Source organism: Trichechus manatus, unplaced genomic scaffold (genome assembly GCF_000243295.1).
Source record: "Trichechus manatus latirostris isolate Lorelei unplaced genomic scaffold, TriManLat1.0 scaffold00005, whole genome shotgun sequence".
Classification (NCBI taxonomy): domain Eukaryota; kingdom Metazoa; phylum Chordata; class Mammalia; order Sirenia; family Trichechidae; genus Trichechus; species Trichechus manatus.
In genome coordinates, this window is record NW_004443941.1 from 3,568,620 (window position 1) to 3,592,656 (window position 24,037).

Genomic DNA, 24,037 nt, shown 5'->3' on the forward strand with positions numbered 1-24,037 from the left:
GTGCCTGTGCTGCTTGGTGGTGTGATGTCAAGCGCACAGTGCAGGTGGGCAGGATGCAGCAGGGAGATTGTTATGTGTGCAGCTAAGATGGATATGGGAGAGAGGAGAGAGAAACAGGAGCTAAAAACATAGAAACAAACAAAAAAGAATGCTAGGGGAACTTGCCACTGGAGTGGAGAGATGAGAGACTATGAAATGGAGAAAAAAAGAAAGGGGAAGAGGAAGAAAAGAAAAGAATGAATAAATAAACATCAGAAAGGTTAAAGAACCACAAATTTCCCAGGGATCCCACCAGTGCAGCTATGAGGTCTGGGGAAGTCACTCTCAGGTGTTGTAGTACAGCCTGGCTAGAAGGTGTAGAGGTATACTATGCCAGGTATTCAGGGAACAGAAAGAGAAGGAAGATATAGAATGACGAGAAACTGAGCAATGAAGAAAGACAAAAAGGGAAAAAGAGGGAAAAGAAAACAAATTAAAAAAAAAAAAAAACAAGAAAGGCCCCCCAAAAAACAAAACAAAAAAAAAGCCAACAAAAAAAGAAATGCTCTCAGGGATCCCTCTGCACGTCTGTGCAAGCCAAGGGGGAAGTCCCCCTGCCACGCAGCACCGCCTGGCCAGAAAGGGCTCCCAACTCAAGAAAAGGAAAAGAAAACAAACAAACAATTCAAAACAAACAAATGAACAAAAGCCCCGGGATCCCACCAGCACGACTGCCCAGACCGGGCAGCAGCTCCACACTCGAACGGAGCTCCACAGCCCCTCAGGAAGAAGCAAAGATGGCGCACGGAGCCAGGTATTTGAGTGAAAGGAGGGGGAGGTGGCGAGAGGTAAGGAAGAAATCAAAAGAAGCGGAAAAAAGCAACACCAGCAGCCAACAAATGGCACTCAGAGAGCTGGCCCGTTCGGGTGTGTGGAATCCAAGCAGCTGGTGTTTCCCGGTCAAGAGATTGTGGCCTCGGGAAGCAGAGGAGGCCGAGTGAGGGTGAAGAAGGGTGGGGGGTGGGAAAGCGTATATCACACTCGAACGGAGCTCCACAGCCCCTCAGGAAGAAGCAAAGATGGCGCACGGAGCCAGGTATTTGAGTGAAAGGAGGGGGAGGTGGCGAGAGGTAAGGAAGAAATCAAAAGAAGTGGAAACAAGCAACACCAGCAGCCAACAAATGGCACTCAGAGAGCTGGCCCGTTCGGGTGTGTGGAATCCAAGCAGCTGGTGTTTCCCGGTCAAGAGATTGTGGCCTCGGGAAGCAGAGGAGGCCGAGTGAGGGTGAAGAAGGGTGGGGGGTGGGAAAGCGTATATCGCCAATTACCGGTTGTTTTGTCTCCCTCTGGAAGCTCCGTGAGGCTGCTTTCTCGTATCCCGTTTGCTGGTCTCTGATAGGAGTCCAAGATGGCAGATCCACGCTGCATTAGCTGGTATGGGACCTCTGCATGAATCTCTCCTCGCTCTCCATTCTCAGTCAGTTTTCTCACTCCATTTGGTGCTTGGTTGAGTTCTTTATCTCTTCGTTTGATGTTTTAGGGTTTCAGGATTGTTGTTTTCTCTGTTCGGCTTAGTTTTTCAGATCTTTCCTGTGGAGGGACGGCGTGGTGCTTCTGCCTACAGCGCCATTTTGCCCAAAACCTCTGTTACTTTTTTTTTAATGATAAAAAAAAAAACAACTTTACCATCTTATTCTGCCTTAGCCATTCAACTGGCATCTGACAATTCAGTGGATCAATTAAGTCACCAAAAAAAGTCTCATTATTTCCATACTAATGTTCTGTATAGATGAGAAAATTAAATTTCTTTGCTTGCTTGAAATAACCATTGTTCAAAACCAATGCACACATACACATACACACACACATATTTGATGATGTATAAACAAGTATTTCCACGTTCATTAAGGGATTTGCAGCAGACAGAATTTATTTTCTTTTTTCCCTTTTGGAACAATATCACCACGATGTTTGAGTCAAGATTTAAGTCTTTAACTACTATCCGTTAGGCAGTAGCTCAGACTGACATTACAGTCTTAGGGATCTTTAATAACACCGTGGGAGGAAATTCATAGGTTGAAGAGGTACTTTTTAATTTGATTTCTTTCTGGGAAACAGACAAAGAAAACCATACTGCCTGTTACCCCACGGAGTAATATGCATCACTGTCAACAACTAGGGGCATTACTCTTGTTTTCCTAAATGATGGGCGAGGTAGAACTTTTGAGCATGCTAATTAGTTTACCCTATGTCTGGAACTGTATCTAGACTGCCAAAAAAAAAAAAAAAAAAGAACCTTTTATTGATAAGTTTATGCAAAACAGGTAAACTATTGGGTCCTGGATATTAGAGGAGAAAAGCAATAATAACATCATTTCCTTTCTCCAATATTGACCACCTACTGAATTTCAGGTACTGTTTCTAGGTACTGGGAAAAAAAAATTATGATAAAAGACCAAAATTCTTGCCCTCATAGATCTGCATTCTGATGGTGGAGTGGAGGGGAGAACACAAAAACAGAACAAAATAACAAATAAATAGCATTTTAGAAGGTGATCAACGCCAAGGAAAAAATAAATAAATAAAGCAAAAAAGCAGGAAAAGGAGTGCTATGAGGAAGGTTGGATTTTATATTCAGTGGTCATGGTAGACCTCACTGAGAAGACTCATCTGAGCAAAGATTTAAAGGAGACAATGCAGATACCTATATTAATGGATAATCTAAATATTTATTATACATAAAATTTATGCACAGCTATATGCACAGAAACCAAGGCCATTGCTGTCAACTCAATTCCAACTCAAAGCGACCTTCCAGGACAGAGCAGAACTGCCCCACAGAGCTTCCAAGGAGCGGCTGATGGATTTGAACGGCCCATCTTTTGGTTAGCGGCTGAGCTCTTAACCACTGCACCGCTAGAGCTCCAATATGCACAGAACACAATGTAATGCTAACAAAAGTGCACGCTGAGTTGGATTTCAGCCTAAGAAATGTTCAAGAAGAGGCTACCAAAAATAGTTTGGGTTGAAGGTGATGTGGGTAAGGCCACCTGTAAGACTGGTCCTCACATCTCCCTTGAGACTTCTCAATTTTGAACCCATCCCCATTATTTGTCATTCAGAAGCCATCTGCCTCTGGAGTGAACCTGTCACTTGGCCGATCTGGGTTGATGGCAGTTGCAAGCCAGGTTGGGCGAGGACGCTCTTACACAGCACACCAATAATCATGACCACTTTTAGCACTCACTCCCAGCCAGGCAGTGCCCATCAAACAGGATTGGGAGGTAGGTATTAGCATGCCCATTTCACAGCTGAGTAAACTGGATTTCTGAAGAGGGAACTACCGTGACAAAGTTCAGCCAACTTCTGAGTAGAAAAGTACATCCTCTGACCCTTGTCCCCACAGCTCATTCCGCGCTAGTTAGGGCAGAATAAAAGCAAAAGCAAAGCAAAACAAACAAACAAAAAATAATAAGGAATGGCACTCGTGAATATCTAACGCACGGGAGGGTTAATGCCAATTTGGAGTAGAGGTTGAAAGCGCCGTCAAATTTGAAGTTAAAGGCTAGCATGATTTCTGTGGTTACGGTGATGCTTCTTGATATAAAATGTGTAGACTAGGTCAAACCTTCGATAAACCCTTTGCTGTCCAGTCGATTCTGACTCATAACGACCCTACAGGACAGAACAGACCTGCCCCACAGGGTTTTCAAGGAGCAGCTGGTGGATTTGAATTGCCAGTCTTTTGCTTAGCAGCCATAGCTCTTAACCACTGCGCTACCAGGGCCTCCAAACCTTTGATAGGAACTGAAAATGTACGGACACTTTTTTCATGAGGGTAGCTTCTGCTAACCCATATGGCATCTTTGTGTGGGTTAGAAAACAGATTCTTTCCTCCAGGTGGACACAGCTCGGTGCTGGGACTAGGTGGGCTAGAGGTCAGATTTATTCCTCACTGGGTGCTGCTGTGCATGGTTCATCCTGAACCTGCAACTCTTGCCAGCCCTACTTTTCAATTTAAACGGTGGCAACCTAACACGTGGAAGAAGTTAGACAAGCTCCACATTTATCTGAATCGGCCATTTTCCTCAAACTCTGGTGTGGCTCCATCTCACAACATCGTCTTGCTTGACTGATGCTTCAAAGATTCATAGTGGCAATGGTAATACTGGGGCTTTTAATAACTACCTATAAGAACAAGGTAATTTATTGAGACAATAGGACAATCTTCTTTACGTATTTTCTTTTCATCTTTTCATCGTTGTTGATTTTGTATTTGCTGAGTCTTTATGTTTTTCTTCTTTTTTATTTTGATGTGTAGGATTGCTAGTTTCCTTTGTGCTTACCTTAATATTTACCCCTGTTTTTCTAAGTTTAAACCGATCTTTTATTTCTTTTATCACCCTGACTTCCTCTCCATATGGATAATCTATGACTACATTATTTAGTCTCTCTTTTTTGTTTTAATGTTGTCGTCTTTTACATATTCATGTCTCTGTTTCCCTATTTTCAGTATTTTAACTTTGATTTATTTTTGTGACTTCCCTATCTGGGTTGATATCTTGTTGCTCTGTCCTGTGTTCTAATCTTGGGTTGTTATCTGATGTTACTGATTTTCTAACCAGAGGACTCCCTTTAGTATTTCTTGTAATTTTGCTTTGGTTTTTGCAAATTCCCTAAACTTCTGTTTATGTGGAAATGCCCTAATTTCGCCATCATATTTGAGAGACAGTTTTGCTGGATACGTAATTCTTGGCTGGCAATTTGTTTCTTTCAAGGCTTTATATATGTCATCTCATTGCCTTCTTGCCTGCATGGTTTCTGCTGAGTAGTCTGAGCTTAGTCTTATTGACTTTCCTTTGCAGATGACTTTTCGTTTACCCCTAGCTGCTCTTAAAATTCTTTATCTTTGGTTTTGGCAAATCTGGTTATAATAAGTCTTGGTGACTTTCTTTTGGGATCTGCCTTGTGTGGGGTTGGATGAGCATCTTGGATAGGTATCTTCTCATCTTTCATGAGATCGGGGAAGTTTTCTGCCAACAAATCTTCAACAATTCTCTCTGTATTTTCTGTTATTCTCCCCATGTTCTGGTATTCCAATTACTCGTAGGTTATTCTTCTTGATAGTGTCCCACGTAATTCTTAAGGTTTCTTCATAAAAATATGGAAAGCTTCACAAATTTGCATCATCCTTGCACAGGGGCCATGCTCATCTTCTCTGTATCGTTCCAGTTTTACCATATGTGCTGCTGAAGCGAGCACACAATAGGACGATCTTGAATGAGCAGGTCTGAAACTGCCAAGCACTTTCTGTCCACCTTCTTTCTATTCATTTCCTTTCCAATCTCTGGAACTGAGCTACTTCAAGAACTACATCATGGGATTGTAAAACAAATGTGCGCTTTTGAGCCAGAAAGAAGTGGGTCAAGAGCCCAGCTTTGCTACTTACAAACTGCACGATCTTGGCTATTCCTTCATCTTTCTCTCTCAACTTCAGTTTCCTTGTTCATTAAAAAGTATAGAATAAGAGCCCTACTTTTCAAGATTTTGAGAAAATTAACTCCTTAGCTGGACTGGTTTCTCCCTTCAGTCTGCCATCTACAGGATATCTGTAGCAAAAGACCCAAGCCCTCCAGGAGCCAGTTCTATTTTTACAAGCTCATCTCTAGTAACCGCTGTCCTCCCTCCTCCACAACCCTACAGTCGACTTCTGCAGGGCCCTTTATGCTTCAGGAATACCCCAATGATTTTAATTTCTCCTCAAACTCACCATAATCTCTCATGCCTTCACGCTTTTTACATCTCTTCCTTGCTCTGGGAATGGCCATCTCTCCCTCTTCAGTCTCTTAAGACAACTCCTATCCATCCCGAAAGCTTGACTTAGTTTTTACAAACGATTAAATGATAGCGTACATGCTAAGTTCCCAGTGCAGTAACCGGAGCATTGTGGGCACTCAGTAAATGCCAGCTGCCCTGCTCCGATGCAAACACCTTCCATAACATTGACTGTTTTCCTCCGTGGAACTGTACTATGTACAGTCTTATCATATATCCCACTACTTGGATGACAGAGTGAAGAAAGCCTTGGATTGGGAGCCATTCCCTCTCCGTTCTGATCCCAGATCTACTACTTCACTAAGTCTGCAACTTTGAACAGATCATTTAACCTTCTTAGCCTTCGTCTGTACAGCAGGGATAAAATGACTTACTCTTCTGTGTGGTTGAGAGAAGTAGAATTAGCACCTTCATGGCTCATGGTCTATACAACCCAGCTACTCTCACTATTACTCTACTGTTACTAGACAATGGCACCCCTCCATAGCACTATGAATGGGATCCAAAAAACCTAATCCTAAAAATACAAGTTGAGTTACTGTGCGGTTACATTTTGAGTATGGATGAGTTTGAAGCCAGCAATGAGATCCAATGTTTAATTGTGTCATATCTGAATTTGCTTTGTGGCGGGAAGTATTACTCTGAGGTTCTACCAGATTATTATTATTACTATTAATTATTATGATCATCACCATTATTATATATTTTCTTCCATGTCTGCCTCTTGCACTAGACTATTAAGTGCACAACCATATATATTTCAGCATAGTATAGAAGAGAGTTTAAGAGTCTGGCTGCCTGGGTTCGAATCCCAGCTGTATCATCTAATTCTGTGACCCTGGGCACATTATTAAACTCCCTAGGTCTCCGTTTCCTCATTTTTAAAATGGGGATGATAATAACAATAATGCCTACCCACCTTATGGAAAATTATCAAGATTAAATGGGCTAAGGTATGTAACAGAATCTGGCCCTAGTAAGTACTCACGAAAGACTGGCAATTCTCATCATCATCATCATCCTATTATCACTATTAATGATTATTATCCTTATTAACCTCAGCACCTACCAAAGAGCATGTTTATCTATTAGGCACTCAGTAAATCTTGGTTTAAAATTTTATCAACTCCCTTTAAAATCTGGAAGTTGTCATTTAGGTTAGCTTCCCAATTATAGGCACAGTCCCCTTACAGGCATCTCCAGATGGCTGAGTGCGAAAGGATCACTATCTAATTGGCTTGAATTCCCCCCAGTCAGTCATTTTCTCTGCACCATACCGAGGGCCTGAGGCCCTCTCACCCAGCTTCCTCTCCTCTCCCACCTCCTTCCACCAGAACTGGCCAGCCTCGGGGCAGTTGGCTTCCGTCTGCCTCTCCCACCAGCCACTGCCAAGGATGCTAGTCAGTCCTTTATTGGAGCCAGGTGGAGCTGGCAAAGCCAGCTGTGGTCCGCATCATTTTGTCTGGACTTGTGGATGACAATCTTCCTCATCCTTGGCTTGGGATAAATCTTTGGCATCTTTGCTCTTCTCTGCAAACCCTAGGCATGGGGTCTCAATACTTGGGATTTTCCTTGTGGGAACAGCACTGTTCCGAAAAGTGATAATCCTATCAATTCATCTACCTACATTAGCTTGTTCGTTTTACTGATCAACATAGACGAGACATGGCATGCTTTGCCCTCCAGAATCCAGAGAAAATAAACACACAGATTCAATGCAAGGGGAACCCCAAAATATGCAAACAGGTGACTTCTGAATCGAGGGTCCTTACACTGAATCCTCCACCACTGGGCACTCTTCTAGGAAGCTTCCATTGGTAATTACGCTGAGGCACAAGCTGATTGATCTCTCTTTAGAGGGGAAGTGGAAAAACTGAACTTAAGTGTTTTCAGCATTCAGCAATCGTAACTGCTATAGGCACGGCAGGCTTATCTGGCGGGAGCTAGCAGGAAGCCTATAACCGCTTCATCGTAACTCTCCAAATGCTGGCAACAATTAAATGAATTCTTAAGAAGAGAATCAAAAAAGCAGGAGGCAAAATGAATGGCTTATCCAAGTGCTGAAGAAGGAGAGGCTGTGTATTCAAGATGGGAAGAATATAAATACACACACACACACACACACACACACACACACACTCACGCACACATGCATATTATGTTACATATCTATAAAAATGTGAAATGTTATTTATTTTGAGAATACCCAGTCATTTCCATCTGTAGTAAGAATCCATAATAACATTCTCTGTTTATATAACTCTTTTCACCTCAAGAGATCCCGAATGCATTTCAGACTGCTCTATATACAAACAGAGGCCAGGAGCTCCGCCATCTACGAGACTGGTGGTGGGCGCCGGGCAGACGACGTGTGTGTGGCTGCATTCATCTCGGAGGCTGCTGATCGAAGAGGGGAGAGTTGGTCAAGGACGGCAGGGCAAACCCCACATTCTTAAAACAGTGTCGAAGGGGCCTTCCAAGTCTGGGTGACACTGCAAATTTTGATAGCTAATTAAGAAACAAAGCTGAGGAGAACTCCATTTATTTACTTTGGAAGGATGAAGGATGGCACGGGCAGAGAGCAAGGTCAGTGACGCAGTGACTCCAGGGAGTGGAAAGAAATCTGAGACATAGATCACAGAGTCTTCCCCTCCAGCTTATACATTCTTGTTATACCAAATACTCTTATGATAGGAGGACATATAAAAGTAATGTATGTTGATTCATTTACAGCCATGCTCTGACCCACAATACGCTTTCCCACAGAGGACTGCCTGGATCACCTGGAATCCCCTTTTATTTTTTTCTCCCTTCACCTGTTTAGCCTACAATATAGCTTGTATGGTCTCAAAATAATTCTCGTTTTAAGAAGGAGAAATAAGATGGCAGCAATGATTCACAGGAGCTCTGGTGGCACAGTGGTTAAAAGATGGGCCACTAACCGAAAGGTTGGCAGTTTGAATCCACCAGCAGCTGCTTGGAAATCCTTTGGGGGCAGTTCTACTCTGTCCAATAGGGTTGCTAAGAGTCGGAATTGACGCTACAGCAACGGGGTTAATGATTCACAGGAATTCACACCTCAGAAGCCAAAGCTTGACAGGGGAGAAGGTCCTACATGGTCCTAGCAACAGGTTCCCATCGTCCCTAAAGGAACACACCAGAAACTTCGAGTATCCAAAAATTAAACTGGAAAAATGGCTAGTCTCTGCCCAAGGAACATATCACTGACCCAATGCCCCATTATGAGGATTGAATTCAGGACCTTCATCTCATGTTTGTGGAAGAAGCTTGTCCTGGTCACAGAAGAGGAGATGGAGTGAAGTGACTCCAGTACAGAAGTGGCCTGTAGGCTGCTCTGGAAATCCTCCCCTACAGGATCCCAGGCACTTCCCCTAAACCCTCCAGTGCCTTTGATGTCCCCAAAATGTTAAGCTTCCCCACTGAGACCCCCTCACCTGAAAAAACTCCAAGTTCTGAGCACAGCCACAAGCTCTGAAAACTTTGCCCTCCCATCTCAGATTCAGCTTTTCTAGGCCCTGAGACTTCAGGGACAGGCCGTATGAACTCTGCAGCCAGTTATGGGTGGGAAACGGGGATTGTGAATCACCTAGGGGCTTCTATTTGAAGCGGGGAGAAAGGTACAGATTACCTGGCACAGGAGAAATGTGTCCCTATGACCCCATAGGGTGTGTCCTGAAAAAGGCTGTAGGGGAAGAGATGACAGGGCTGGATGTCCAACTGGAGTCACCCAAAAACTTTTTGGGAAAGTCATCCCTTCCTAAAAATATGCCTCTATTTTCCATGAAGCCTGGAAGAATCGTATAAAAAACAAAGGGATGCTTCCATCTTGAATTTGACTTTCCCATCACCTCAGTGAGGTACCAAAAAAACAAAACCCTGTTGCTGTCGAGTCAATTCTGACTCATAGCAATCCTACGGGACAGAGCAGAACTGCTCCATAGAGTCTCCAAGGAGCACCTGGTGAATTCGAACTGCCGACCTTTCAGTTAGCAGGCCATAGAACTTAATCACTATGCCACCAGGGTTTCCTCAGTGAGGTAGGGAGGGTAGATATCTTACAGACCAGGAAGGCGAGGCTTAGACAAGACAAATGGGCTAGTTACTTCCACAGCTAGAGCTAGAATCTTTTGAGTGTGTAATTTCAAGTTCTCCCCATCGCACCTTACCAAACGTCACAATCAGAAGGTTGTTGTTGTTGTCAGCTGCTGTTGAGTTGGCCCCCGACTTATGGCAACCCCATGCACAGCGACGTGAAATGTTGTCCAGTCCTGTGCTGTTCCCACAATTGGTTGTGGGTCAGACTGCTCTGATCCATAGAATTTTTATTGGCTTATTTTTGGAAGTAGATTATTGGGCCTTTCTTCCTGGTTCATCTTTGTCTGGAAGCTCCACTGAAATCTGTTCAGCATCACTGCAACAGGTAAACCTCCACTGACAGATGGGTGGGGGCTGCATGAGGTGCACGGGCCAGGAATCCAGCCTGGGGGAAGGTGAGAATTCGACCACGGACTCACCACTGCCTCCATAGGACCAGCAGGTAGGAAATCAAAATCCCACTGAGGAACCTGGGATAAGCCCAGCTTCACTCTGACCTTCAGAATCATCAGCCTTCACCTCTCCAGTAGCCTAAATAAGGGCAGGGTGGAGAGACTATGAGATTTGGACAGAAAAGCAACGGGAATGTTATTTCCTCGTTGTGGTTCGCATCTCATTCCTCCTTGCTACTCTTCATACCATCCAAATGCACATTTTGATAGAAACAGAAAAGGTGATGCTAACAGGCAAATAGATGGATAGGTAAATGTAGAATTATAAGAAAATATGGTATATTGTATGCTATCTCAATCTGTAGAATTTTTAAGGATGCTTAAAAATCCTTGTAAATAATCACAAAACGGAAAGGACAGCCTTTTCTTGGTAGAACAGGGAAGGTGCATGCAATAGAGGCTGTTTATGATTCCAGCCTGTAAAATAGCAGAGTACTAGTGCCACAGGGCATTTCCTGAATTTTGGAAGGCATTGTTGAGAAGCTACCAAGAAAGTGCTTGTTTGCACACTAGTCAGTAAACCCTAGAGCCCACGTCACCAAGTAATTCTAGGCTTACAGATAAAGGCTACACATACCAGCAAGCTCAAGGAGAGTCCGGATACATTTAAGCATGGCAGGAACTCAACGGGATGCTGAGAGGGTTTAAGAACATACATAATCTGCCCAAGCCAATGTGCTGTCCATGAAATGCTTCTCGGTGCCCCTAGCAGAGACGACCCAGGGCTAGATACATCAGCCAACAAGCCCAACATAACATTTCCTTAAATAAGGAATGGGTCACATTGTCCTTTTTCTGGCCCCGAGGCAGATTTCACTCCTTGTTCTGGAGTCTTCTGTGGCTGTTGGCAGAGCTGACAATAGGAATAATCATCTTGAGAGACATTTTCTTGTCATAGAGTGGGACGGGAACCCGCAGAATGTTTAGAAAACATCATAAATGGAAGTTTATTCCAGAGAAACAGGAAATAAAGAGAAAAGGAGCTATCAGCAAGGGCGAGAAGGCAGCGCCAGGTGGAAATGGCATATACCAGTTAAGACGGAATGGGTTATGTCGTACTGACAAACAGCATTAAAATTTGGGGGGCTTAAAAAGCAACAGAGGCTTTTTTCTCATTCAGTCTACATGTCCGTCTCTGGTCTGGAGTGGGGCTGGTGTCTGGGGTGCTCAGTACCATTCACTCAGGGACACAGGCTGATTGAGCCTCCATTGTCTGGCCGGATTTTCCAGTTTTATATTTTAAGAAAGGCCAGCAACCTTGATGTGTATAGGCAATTCCCCATTTTTAAATGCTGGCACAATCATTTTCAAAAGACCTTCTGTGGGCCAAGCCAGACCTCGCATAGACTGGATCTGGCCCGTGAAGCACCCGTCCAGGGCATCTGCTGGAACGAACGGGTCTGCTGTTAGTATGGACATGTGGGGACGTGGGGACTGCATGGCCTCTGAGGTCCTGTTGGGAGCCTAAGAAATAGTACCCGCTTTTCTGAATTCCGAACTATCAGAAAAATGAGACAAAAGAGTGAGCTGATGGGGGCCAAACTATAACTTCCCTCACTGAATAAAGTAAGATTGGGAAATAAGTGCAGGTGAGCATCCTAGAATTATAAACTCTCATTTCCAAGAGTCCTGACCTGGCTCAGCCCCTCCCTGCCGCCTCCCCACCTCCTCACCTACCCACACAACGTGTGCTTTCTGGGTGCCGCTAAAAAAACAGCGAAGGGGCAGAGATGTCCAACTATCGGGCTTCTCCTTCCAGATCCCTCTCTCAGATAATTCACCACCCCTCCCCAGCAGTGAGTAGGAGAGGGAGGGGGTGAAGGGAAGGGTTGACAGGGTCCAGGGGTGTTTCAGACGATGGAAAGCTGCCCTCTCCTGTAAGGACGCAACAGCAGCGGGGGAAAGCGAGACTCCCCATTTCTAGCCAAGGCCCTCTAGCACATAGTACGTCTTTGTGCAAGTTACTAAAAGTCCCTCGGCCCTGGCAGAGGAATTGCAGGAAGGCCCTTTCCTCCAGGCCGGCGCAGCCCCAGCTGGGCTGGGGCACACAGCTTGGCCGGCGGAGCCAGGGCGAGATTCCAGCCCACACTTGCCTACTTGGCTTGCTGCCTAAGTACAGAAACCCGCCATGACGGTCCATAGCGGCCAGGCTTGAGACTCTAACGGTCCTGTCGCTGGGCTTCCAGGCTCCTCAGTGCTGAAAGCAATCACGTCATGAACAGCACCCACTCTGTGTTCACCTCCGACAGCTGGAATCCATGTGAATCCAGGCCGTGTCAAGTGTGAGAATGGGGAGGAACAGAGGGAAGGCTGACTGCCTGGCAGAGCCTGTGGCTTTTTTCTCTTATTCTCTCAATTTCGCCATCACTAAGTTGATAAAAATTTTCCAAGAAGGAACAGCCATTTTTTCAAGCATGTCAGAATCTAGTGAGGCCATAATCATTTCTTCACCATGTTTTTTAGTAAAGAATATATTAAGGGAGACATTGTTTTAAAATTTTCCATGTACCACTGTGGCTTGTCCCGAATTCTTCGTATTCAGATGTCAGAATATAATTGTTGGTTAGCAGCAAGGTTACCAGATGGGTTCTAAAATGCATTTCAAATGAAAATCAAAAGGACTTAAAGGAAACACAATTAGCAGCTGGTATAGTTGAGGCAAGCTACAGTCCCGGTGCAATAGTAATAATAGTAACGCTCTCTTCATTAGAGACGGACACCACCCTGTATATATATACTATAACAGCCTCATTTCCAGCGTTCCACTCCAGATGGAAGAAAGACATGGGGCTCTAATCAACAAATAAAAAGATAAAAAAATTACAAAAAAAAGAAATCTTTACTTATCGGAGGTAAGAGACAAGCCCCTGAAGGCGAGAGCAGAATGAAAAACAGCATATTTAGTTCAAGCTGGTCTTCCCGAACATTTCACAACCAGAGCATTGCAATCGGCGCCGTCACCAGAGAGACGCGCCAGCACGCTAGGCTTCTACACTCGTCCCTGTTTCTCCTCGAGACAGGTGCTTTAGAAAACAAATAATAAAAAGGGTCTGTGCTCTTTACCTGGAAGGTAGTTCCTTCCTCTGCCACACTGCCAACAAACGGAATTCCACATTTTTGCCAACATATGTCAGGTCGCTGATGTGTCTGAAAGGAGCCTTGGTGGTGCAGTGGTTAAGTGCTCGGCTGCTAACTGAAAGGTTGGCGGTTCAAACTCACCAGCCACTCCACGGGAGAAAGATGCGGCAATCTGCTTCGTAAAAAACTGACAGCCTTGGAAACAAGTGGACTCCAACGCATGGCACACGCATGTCCATCAGAGTAGAACTGTGCTCTGCGGGGTTTTCAACGGCTGGTTCTTCCGAGGTAGATCACCAGGCCTTTCCGCCAAGGCACCTCTGAGTAGACTCTAACCACCAACCTTTTGGTTAGCAGCTGAGCACGTTAACCATTGGCACCAGCCCCCTCCCTGTGCATAACCAAAGCTGTTGTTGCGTTATTGCATATAAAATCATCAGATTTTCTCTCAATGGTATGAGGAAGAAACAGATTTACCTTTTAATAAGTATTTGAGGAAGAAACAAGCAAACCAACCAACCAACCTACTTCATTCCCCATGTAATTCCATGTGTGTTAAAAAAAAAAAAAGAAGAACATATCTTTATGATGAGGAATATATATTTATTACTGTCACTTCCACTTAATGTGCAGAGAGATACCCTGAACATAGGGAGGGGTCCCTTGGAGGAAGGAGGAGTAAATACCCTCAGCTGGCAACTGTGGTTTCGTTTATCGTGGGGCAGGAGGCCATGGCTGAGCGCTCTGGTGTAGGGCACAAGGTTTCCTTCATTTACCTTTCTAACTCTCTCTGCTCTGAGGCATGTAAGGTGAAAGGCAGGCAGGCCGGCCGATAAACAGCCCGAACGTAAGATGCCCGTGACGAAGAGCTTGCTTTCTCCTCTTCTGTCTTCCCTCGCAAAGAGAACAAACAGACGAGGAAAGCGTGGCACATGGGGATGCGGAGTTAAAATGTACTGCACGTTACTAATCCGAACATAACATTGGCAGCTTGCACCATCCCCCTGCCAAACCCAAATTAACACGCTGCCTTACTGGAAGGCAAAGGCTGCAGCTATATTTATAGCTCAATTAACAAGTTTCATAACTAAACCTCCAGAAGTCCTAGGCAAACCTGACAAATGCTATGCATTTTAACACCGCCGTGACCCTGCCAGAATGCACCATCTTCTAACAGGGAACAGCTCCTGCTATCACCTCGTGAGAACAATGAGGATGGGCACTGGCTTATCTGATACAGGGAGGCTGGCTGGGCAACTCGGCACTTGTCAGGGGTACGTCTCGTAACAGCTCCTGAACCAACACACATACGGTGGATTCCAACAGGCGACTAATCCCTCTTCCCTCTGCAGACGGGTGGCAATGCCTGCTCCCCAGGAGCCAATGGCTGCCGAGAATGGCTGCCATCTTCTGACTCAGGAGCCTCGGTCTTTCTGGGGACAGCGCGACAGAAACCAGTGTACGTCACTTGGTGCATATCGCAGCTTCAAAAGAAGCAGAAAAGCTCTTCGTCATATCTTCGAAGCAGGTTCTTTTTGCTTGAGGGAGAAAGGTTCTTCTGGGCATTACTGGTGTGCAGATGGCTCGGTTAGGGTGACTAGGAAGGGTGTACTGGAGTATTTTTAATGCGGCACTTGACTTGGGGCAAACCGTCTTCAGAGTCCAGGTGGGTTTGCCCTGCATTCAGGAGCCACATCAATGTTCCCATGTCACAGTGCATTGTGGGATTTTCCTGCACATCTCCTGGGAGTTCCTCTATGGGACCGTGAGCTTTTTGAGCCCAGGCGGAGAGGGGTATCCTGCGTCACTAAGAGTTCCATAGCACTCAGCTCAGCAGGAAGCAGGTGGAAGAGTGCAGCATTTGTGCTTGAAGAAAGGAACAAGTGAGCGAGAGAATGAATGAATGAATGAACGAATATACAGATAACACGGCTCTCCCACGCACTATCGGAACTTCTAATTCTGCAAGCCGTTTGTTTTATTTATCAGGCTGGAGTTAAACACATTTCACGCACCATCTTCACAACTTCACACAATGTGATTTCTCTCCTGGTACTTCCATCACAGGTCTCCTCCTCTCCTAGGGGGTGAGGTTAGCCACTGCACTTTGGGAAATCAGCCACAACTGACAGGTCCTCAACCCATCTCTCTTGTCTGGAACCCTTGGCTACTAACATGGGTGAGAATTAGACGGTCAGCTATAAAGGTGGTTTTAATAATACTCGGCTGCATGATTTGGGGTAAATCATTTAATTCCTGAGCTTTAGTTTCCTTGTATGAGAAAAATGAAGGGGTAAATCTAGAACAATCTTTAAATACTTTTTCAGTTTTAACGTTTTTATGATTTTATTTTTCTGACATCTAGTCACACTCACACATATTAATGGCATACACCTTTGTTCTCCTATTCCCTAAAAAAGATGAAAGGAGAAGATATTTTTCACAAACGCAGAATTCTGAATTAGGTATGAGACAGCCCTACACTTTTGCCTCCTTTGAGCTCTTATTGCTGGGCCTTTGATTCCCAAGAACCAAGTTATTTTTCTCCCAAGGAATACAAGTGCCTAAGGTAAGGCAGGAGCCCTGGTGGCGCAGCGGTTAAGAGCTACAGCTGCCAACCAAAAGGTTGGCAGTTCAAATTCACCAGCCACTCCTTGAAAACCCTGTGGGGCAGTTCTACTCTATCCTGTAGGGTCACTATAAGTCGGAATTGACTCGAGGGCAATGAGTTTTTGTTTAAGGTAAGGCAGGGAAAGTTGGGACTCTCCTGTGAGAAATTTATACATAAGGAATGTTGGAGACAGAATGAACACGTGAGGGAGCAGGAGAGATAAGAGTCAAGTGTGGACCGGAGGTTCCCGGTCAGGTAGACTGGGCACGTGGTGTGGACATTGAGAAGAGGACAGAAGCAGCAGCTGGCGGTGGGACAGCCAATGAATTGTCCATATCATGGTCAATGGTGACCTTTATCAGGGCCGTTTCAGACAAATTAGAGAAAAGATAACAACTACATTGGATTAAAGAATAGATGCAATATAAGGAATCAAAGGCTCCTAGAAGAAGATGTCATTTATTTATTTTTTCCAAAATCTTGGCGCAAGTAAAGGGAAATGAGGTGAACAGGGTGGTATCTTAAGAGGAAAGCAAAGTCAGGAAGGATGTGTTTTTTTTTTCTCTCTTGCTCTTTTAGATTGAGAGGCATATAAGTGCACTTGCATATACGTATTTTTAGGCTAAGAAATGATGTGTGGAAAAAATACTTGAGAGAGGAAAACATATTTATGCAAAAAAGTCCTTGGGAAGGACTCAGAACAGTGCTGATGGATAGAAAGTGTGCAGTAAATATTAGGTGGTTATCACTATTATAATACCCATTTCTTCTTTTTTATCATATAGTAATTCAAGTGTCATAATTTAGCTCATAAATTCGACCATTAGCTCAGCTAGAGAAAAGCTGAGACTGTGTAGTTTGTGTTCTTTATAAAAACTCAGTACAGTTACTTGCACAGAATATTAACTAATTGATTTCATTCATTTCAATGTACCATATTTTTCACAAATAACGTACTAACACATCCCCACACGCATATAACGTGCACACCACGCCTGGGAAAATAATGTGCAAGCGAGTTGCTCGGTTAGCAAAAAAAAAAAAAAAAAGTGTAATGTGTGCATTATTTGTGTAAAAATACGGTGTTTATTGAACAAATGGCAGAATCTGAATCTGCTTCAGGTGGCCATGTTGGCGAGGGCCTTTATTCAGTGTACTTTAAATATTTTTATCCTTACTTTTGAAGTACCATATGGTGTATATTAAACAAATGGCTCTGGCCTTCTCAGATTACAATGCTAAAACTTGTCTGTGTCATTTATGAGAATTTCAGCCACATGGAATATAATTAGTCTCAAAGAAGGAGAAAGTGAGCCCTAGCTGTGGCAGGACCAGAGGCTCCATAATGAGATCAAGGACTGGATTCCTTCTGTCTTTCTGCTGTGCTGGCCTCAGTGTTGGTTTCATCCAAAGACTGGACCTCCTCAATGTCACAAGACGGCTGCGGTAGTTTTAGATGTCAAATATAGAAAGAACAACTTCCAGAGAGCAGAAAACAGTTTCTTCCAGGGTATCTTTCTCGTGGAAGTCCCTGCATGATGCGACAGTTAACATGCTCAGATGCTAACCAAAGGTTGGAGGTTGGAGCCCACCCAGAGGCCTCTTGGAAGAAAGCCCTGGATGTCTACTTATTAAAAACCAGCCATTGAACACCCTACAGAGCACAGTACTACTTTGACACACATAGGGGTGCCATCTTGTTTCTGGCATCTTTCTTGTAAGAGGAAACCTTCCCAAAAGACCTGCAGCAGACTTGCCTTACGTCTCCCTGTTGAGAAGTGTGTCACAAGCACATGACTAAAGCCTCTTTAGCTGGCTTTAAAGGAACAGGGCCACAGTCATTGCTAATTAGGAGCCAGCCCCTTGGAAAGAGAAGCAAGCTCTTTAGTAGTGTCTGGTCCTACAGAGGAGAGTGGGCACTGGAACACGTAGGGTTCTATTTGGAAGGATAGAGAGGAGGCGTGGGCAGAGAGATGGATGTTGGCTAGGCAGTCAACAGTGTCTGTCAAACTTGAATCAAAGCTTATATAGCATGAAAAGAAAAGGATATAAAAAAAGTACCTCTTTGATATGCAGGCATAAAATTTGCTTTCAAAAATTACTCCATGAAAATGGATCATATAATAGCAAAATGATGAACAAGTGAATAACCACCTCTTCAAGTTCTCATCCAGGTGATGTAAGAAGGATACCCTGGAAGTGTCTGGAGATCCACCACACACACCGAAAGGAGAAGCTAAAAGACAGGGTGACCAATTCAGCGTGGTTTGCCTGGGCCTTTCCCAGTTGAGGCAGAATAGATCTGCATCCTGGGAAACCCCTCAGCCCCAGGCAAACCTGGAGGGTTGATTAACGTATAAGAAGAAGTAAATTTTGAGGAAAGTATGGTAAGTTTGGTTTGGAAAATAATGAATTCCAAATCTGTTGAACAGTAGAACATGCGATTTGCATCTATGTGACCCCCAAATAGCTGGTCAGTTCAGTGAAAATTCAACCAGTTGGCATTCACTAACTATGAACCCCCAACAAGACGGTTTTAAAACAATTTTCCACATGTCCGCTTCATCCTGTTGATACCACCACCCAGCTTGCACACCGGGAAGCTGGGAGGCCAAACAAGTGGCTCAATGGGTCTTTCTCTGCTGGAGTTCAGTCGGCTGCAGATAAAGTGTGAAGGAAGATAGATGGGCGCTTTTGAGCTATTTCTACAAATTGTGAAAAAAAATTACCCCTAAAAGGAATATATCCTATTATAAGCCATGGTCATTCCCCTCAAAGAGGCTATACCATCTGTCTGGGCTGCCTACAAAATCATTACTCATCAGGAAACAGAATGCCTCCATGCCTTATTAATCTCTGTATCACAAAGACGCGCCTGCACTGTGCATATATGTAAACACTCAACAATTTGTTGCAAAAATGAATTCTATTAAGCCCATAAATGTACCTATTACATTTATTCCACATTAAGTTGAAACAACCATGATCTCTAATTTTCTTTGCTTTTTTCTTTTTTTAACAAATAAGAATCTGAAAGCCATGTACAAGGAAATTGTATGTCTGTACATCAGCTCTACGAGTATTCTAAACATCAAGTTTAGCTAAGGAACAGGCTGGAAACGTGGCAAGAAGGAAGTTTCATTGAGTACATTTATTTGTGCTTGAGACCAATATCGTCCCACCAACAGCATGGTCTATAAACTGACCCAGTGCTCTGAGGGTCCCCAAATGCCTTATTTAAAACAACGGGGCAGACATTGAGCATGGTGTTCAACTTTTAACTCAGCAATTCCCACTACTGATTTAAACCAGACCTTTAGTGTTATTTTAACATAGGTTTTGGATTTAATTATCTTAAATGTCTGCAAGAATGCATACAATTCCCAAACTGTTTATCTCTTTTATGGTAAAATGTCTTCCCCTATCCCTAGAAATCTGTTTTAATTATTTAATCAGTTTGGCTGAAACTCACAACGCATTAAATTGTTAGTTGTTACTTAACATTCCTTATAAATTGCATTTATTAATTTCTGGATAGAGACTTGTCCATTGCTACAGTAATTTAAATTAGTACCACATGGTTACAGACCACTGCTGGAGGATGATTCAATCTTTGGGGCAAATTCAGTCCTTTAAGATATTTAAATGGCACTAGAGATAAGCTAACCAAATTTGGGTCCAAGAAGTTACAATTTATCAAAAATGTAATAAACCATGGCCAGAGTATTCATCGTAAGCAGCACATAACGTGGTCCATGAAATGACATTTTAGCATCTCCCTCGCTGTGGTCACTGGGAAGTCTGCTGACGACGCAGACACAGCAATGCTCCATTGATATTTAACAGTTCCCATCTACAAGGTACTTTGCAATACTGTGGCTTTTTATACACTCAAGTCCCTCTGATACTCTATCCGTCATTTTGTGATTCAACACAGTGACATATTCCTTTCTTAGTGCTTGAATTTCACGGGCGCAAACAATCAACACAGCCCACAGCCCACTGGAGTCTTCCCAGCAGAAGGAGGAGCTGGAGGACCTGGTCGGTATTTCAAAATGACAGAAATCACTGTGGGAGGCTCCACTGATTACTGACTCGAAACTACCCAGGTATAGATGGTGAGGGAGGGGCTCGGGTAAAGCGAAGGGACCTAGCTCAGGTCACGAAGGCAGAGGAGGTCTCTAGAACTCAGGTGTCCTTACGTTCAACCCAGACCTGTTTCTTCAATACCTATTGACCCCACCGAGCCCATTCAACCGATAGGATCCCAGACTTTAAAGCTTGCTGGGATCATTGAAAGGACGTGATCATTTCCCCCCAGGAAAGCAGTTGAGGAAATTCAGTTATAGAAAATGCATTTCCCCTTGCTAACAAATATTTAAAAAGAAAAAAAAAAATGAGAGGGAGATAGGATTGGTATGTTATTGTTAGTTGCCACTGAGTTGGCAGAAATACTAGGAAGAAAGGCCTGGTGATCTACTTCTAGAAATTAGCCCATGAAACCCTTATGACTAGCCAAAGGCTTGGCATAGCAGAAGCAATAAGTGCCTCCCCCTGGAAGGAAAGATTGACTGAAGTGTGCAGGTAAAATAACAAAATCAACTTATAAAATAATAGATTCATCTTCCTACAGCTAAAGATAAATATTAAATAATCCTAGGTGCTGCTGGCAGAAAATTAATTTCTGTAAGGCAAATAGTGTAGTATGTATATGTGTCTCAATTTCTGTTTGGCACGGTGCCTATTTTGAGCATCCAGCCCAGACCTTTGAAGTACTGATAACGCAGACGCTTCAACAAAAATTGCTTCCTCAGGGCTCCCAAGCTCTCTAAAAAAGTCTGTTTTTGGATTGTCAGGATCTCAACTAATTCCAGGTATTCAGCCTAAAAACACAACATTTTTTAATGCATTAATGATACACTGCAGCCCTTCTGAATTGAACTGTGCCAGAACAGAGGAGCGACACTGGCTTATTAGTGCTGAACCGCTGCAATTTACGCGCCCCAAATTACAGGCAGGTGCACTTGTCCGCATGGGGCAGGTTGAAACAGGATACACAGTGAGAAAAAAGGGCCTCAGACAGAGACCTCTAATGATTAATTTACAATGGAAAGAAGGAATAGAGGGCAAACAGTGCATTGTATTCGGAATCATGAAACTACTACAGTCATCCTGCCTGCTACTCTCAGACCACCTGGGAGTCACGCCATTTGATTTCTCCAGTTGCTTTGACTGTGGTTCTGTAATACAGGTGTTTGACGAATCATGTAAGATGCCACCAGGAGGTCAAACACACTGCTGATGACTTTTTGTAGACACTTAATGTTGAAACAGAAACAACAATCAAACAATAATAAAAAAAGAAAAAAAAATACTACAGTCTGAACTTTTTTTAGAAGTTCCCTAAAAGCAATTGCCAGGCTTTTAGTTGTTTTTTTCAAGAATATTTATACTTGGAAGAATCTTTTGCTAGGACGATGGATGTCAGCGCATGTAGGGTCTTGGACCACGCAATGGTCATGAGACAAGATTCGTTCTCAGCAGTTACGGAGAAAAGAGAAACGTTGCTGGGAGAGATGATGAAGAAGGGATTCTCACTTCCAGGGCTACTCAGGTTCTCTCTACGGAAGGTCTTCACAGAATGCCGGGTCTGTAAAAGGGCCACAGAGTAGGATCCCTCACTTTGCTCTTCTACAAACACTATATGCCTCTTTCCAGAAGGGACGTGCAACACAGCATACTGACCAAATTCTAACTTGTCTCACTGCATTCTGTTTCCACTGAAAACCTCCTGGAACTTCATCTGCCCTTCACTACACACTGTAAACCCATATGAGCCGTTGGAAGATTGCCTTTGAGGTGGCTGTACTTCAGTACTGGGCAGCAAGGCTCATGAATATTTTTACCAGTCAAGGCCATATGCTCCTCTCATCTGTGGAGCATGGAGCCGAATGGAGTGTCTTAAATATCGCGCAGTGTGGCAGCTACCACCAGGCACGCCAGAAAGAAGCTCAGAGGTCAGATGTGTCCCCACAACGAGAGATGAGATAGGTCCCTGACTTAAAGACAGAAAGCCAGGCGACGTGGAGCTAGGAAAATACTGGGAGGAAAAAGGGTTTATCTTTGTGTTATCTTTTTTCACTGTTGTTTGATTTATTTTACAAATCAGTTAAAGGGAACACTGTTTACCAGGTCAAGCTCCAGTTCACCCAAGTCCTCTTTCTTCATGCTCCTCCCTCTCACTACTCCATCAGCATTCAGGGTACTGGGAAGGTGGTGCCCACAGGTCCACCAGTGCCCGGAACCACAGTCGCAGCAGGAAAAATCTCCTTTTCCGTGATAGGTAAACGGTTCACAACGCAATGACATCCATAGACTGGTGGAAAGTAGGAGTAACTTTTGGAGAACAGCTTGTAGGGGGAATGGGGACTCATCTGTGGTAGGGGGAGGAATGGAAGGGAGGAGAATAACAGAAGCAGGGTTGCTTGAAAGAAGATGGAGATCAGAGGGGTCAAGATGGAAAGGGAGAAAGGAGAAAGAGACCGGAGAACATCTAAGCTATCTTATCCTCGACAGGCGCAGAATCTATTTTCTAATTAGAATCTCATAAATGCCCAACTTTGTTTTGTTTCTGAAAAGAGATCTATTTAGAATTAGCTAGTCTTGGTCAACCATCTGAACATATTTCATAACCTGTCTGGGTACATTTCATAACCCGATATTTACTGAAGAGCCCAGCATTAATGGGCACTACGCTGGGGACAAGGGATCAGACATGAACAAAGACACACAGCTCTTACCCTCTCCCATCTCATGCTGCTATAATGGCACTTGATAAGCATCACGGGAGCACACTCAGGGGAGGTCAGAGAGGGGTCGCTGGAGCAAGTAAGAGCTCAGCTGAGACTTGCAGGGCGGAGGAGCCAATCTGATCAGCTTTGCGAGCTTAGTCTCACCACCTGTTAAATGAGGTGTCTCCTCCCTGCCGCGGCACAGTGCTTAAGAGCTACAGAGAGCCACGGCTGCTCACCAAAAGGTCGGCAGTTCGAATCCACCAGCCGCTCCTTGGAAACCCTATGGGGCAGTTCTACTCTGTCTTGTAGGGTCACTCTGAGTTGGAATCGACTCAAAGGCAACAAGTTTGGTTTTTTGGTTTTTTCCCTGTCCCTGGCTCACTGCACCATGAAAAAGCAATGAAGAGGAAGCGGTTACACACGCGGAGGTAAGCAGAGCTTGGTGGAAAGCAGATAATATGGCATGTCATCATTCCTGGGAGGCCAAAGATGAGGCCAGTCGGCATGTGAGTTGACTTTGAGCTTCTAAACTGACCCGGGAAAAATGTGTGGCTATGCCTTCTTACCCCAAAACCAACACTAACCATGCCCCTGCCCCTCCTTACCCAGGTACAATGCCTTCCAAACAAGAAGATGCAAACGACAGGCAATCATGTTTATTGTCTCTCGTCCCTTGCACGGTTTGCTGTTGGCTTGCTCAGTGCCTTGCTTGTCTGGCGGAAGGTTCCCATACCCGGGTTCCATGGTCTCATCACCATAAATCGTACAGGAGGACAAGACGTCCGCCAGGCGTGCAAGACTCTCAGGAAGGAAGGCCCCGGAAGCCTTTATCTGAAATCTGTTCCTGTTGTGAGTGGCCATCGCTATTGTGTCAATCCATCTCATTGAGGCTTTCTTCATTTTCACTGACCCTCTACTTTACCAAACATGATGTCCTTTTCTAGCAATTAGTCTTTACTGATAATGCGTTCAAAGTAAGCAAGCCAAAGTTTCACTATCCTTACTTCAAAGGAGCATTCTGATTGCATTTCTTCTATGGCTCGTTTGACATTTGCAGTTTAGGGTAAATCAAACTCTCAATTCTACGCGGGTGGAGAAGCTTGCTATAAAACACAGCAGGGATTAACCTGAGCCCACACCTTACCTAACAGAGATATTATTTATGACTCTTT

At 44.1% G+C, this 24,037-nt stretch overlaps 1 non-coding gene across 1 annotated transcript; it reads right to left on the bottom strand.

Moving 5' to 3' along the window:
• Positions 1-5,136: 5,136 nt before the first annotated feature.
• Positions 5,137-5,241, bottom strand: LOC111821501 (U6 spliceosomal RNA). Its single transcript, XR_002824897.1, has one exon. It is a non-coding gene; the product is annotated as a U6 spliceosomal RNA (small nuclear RNA).
• Between the last annotated feature and the right edge of the window lie 18,796 nt (positions 5,242-24,037).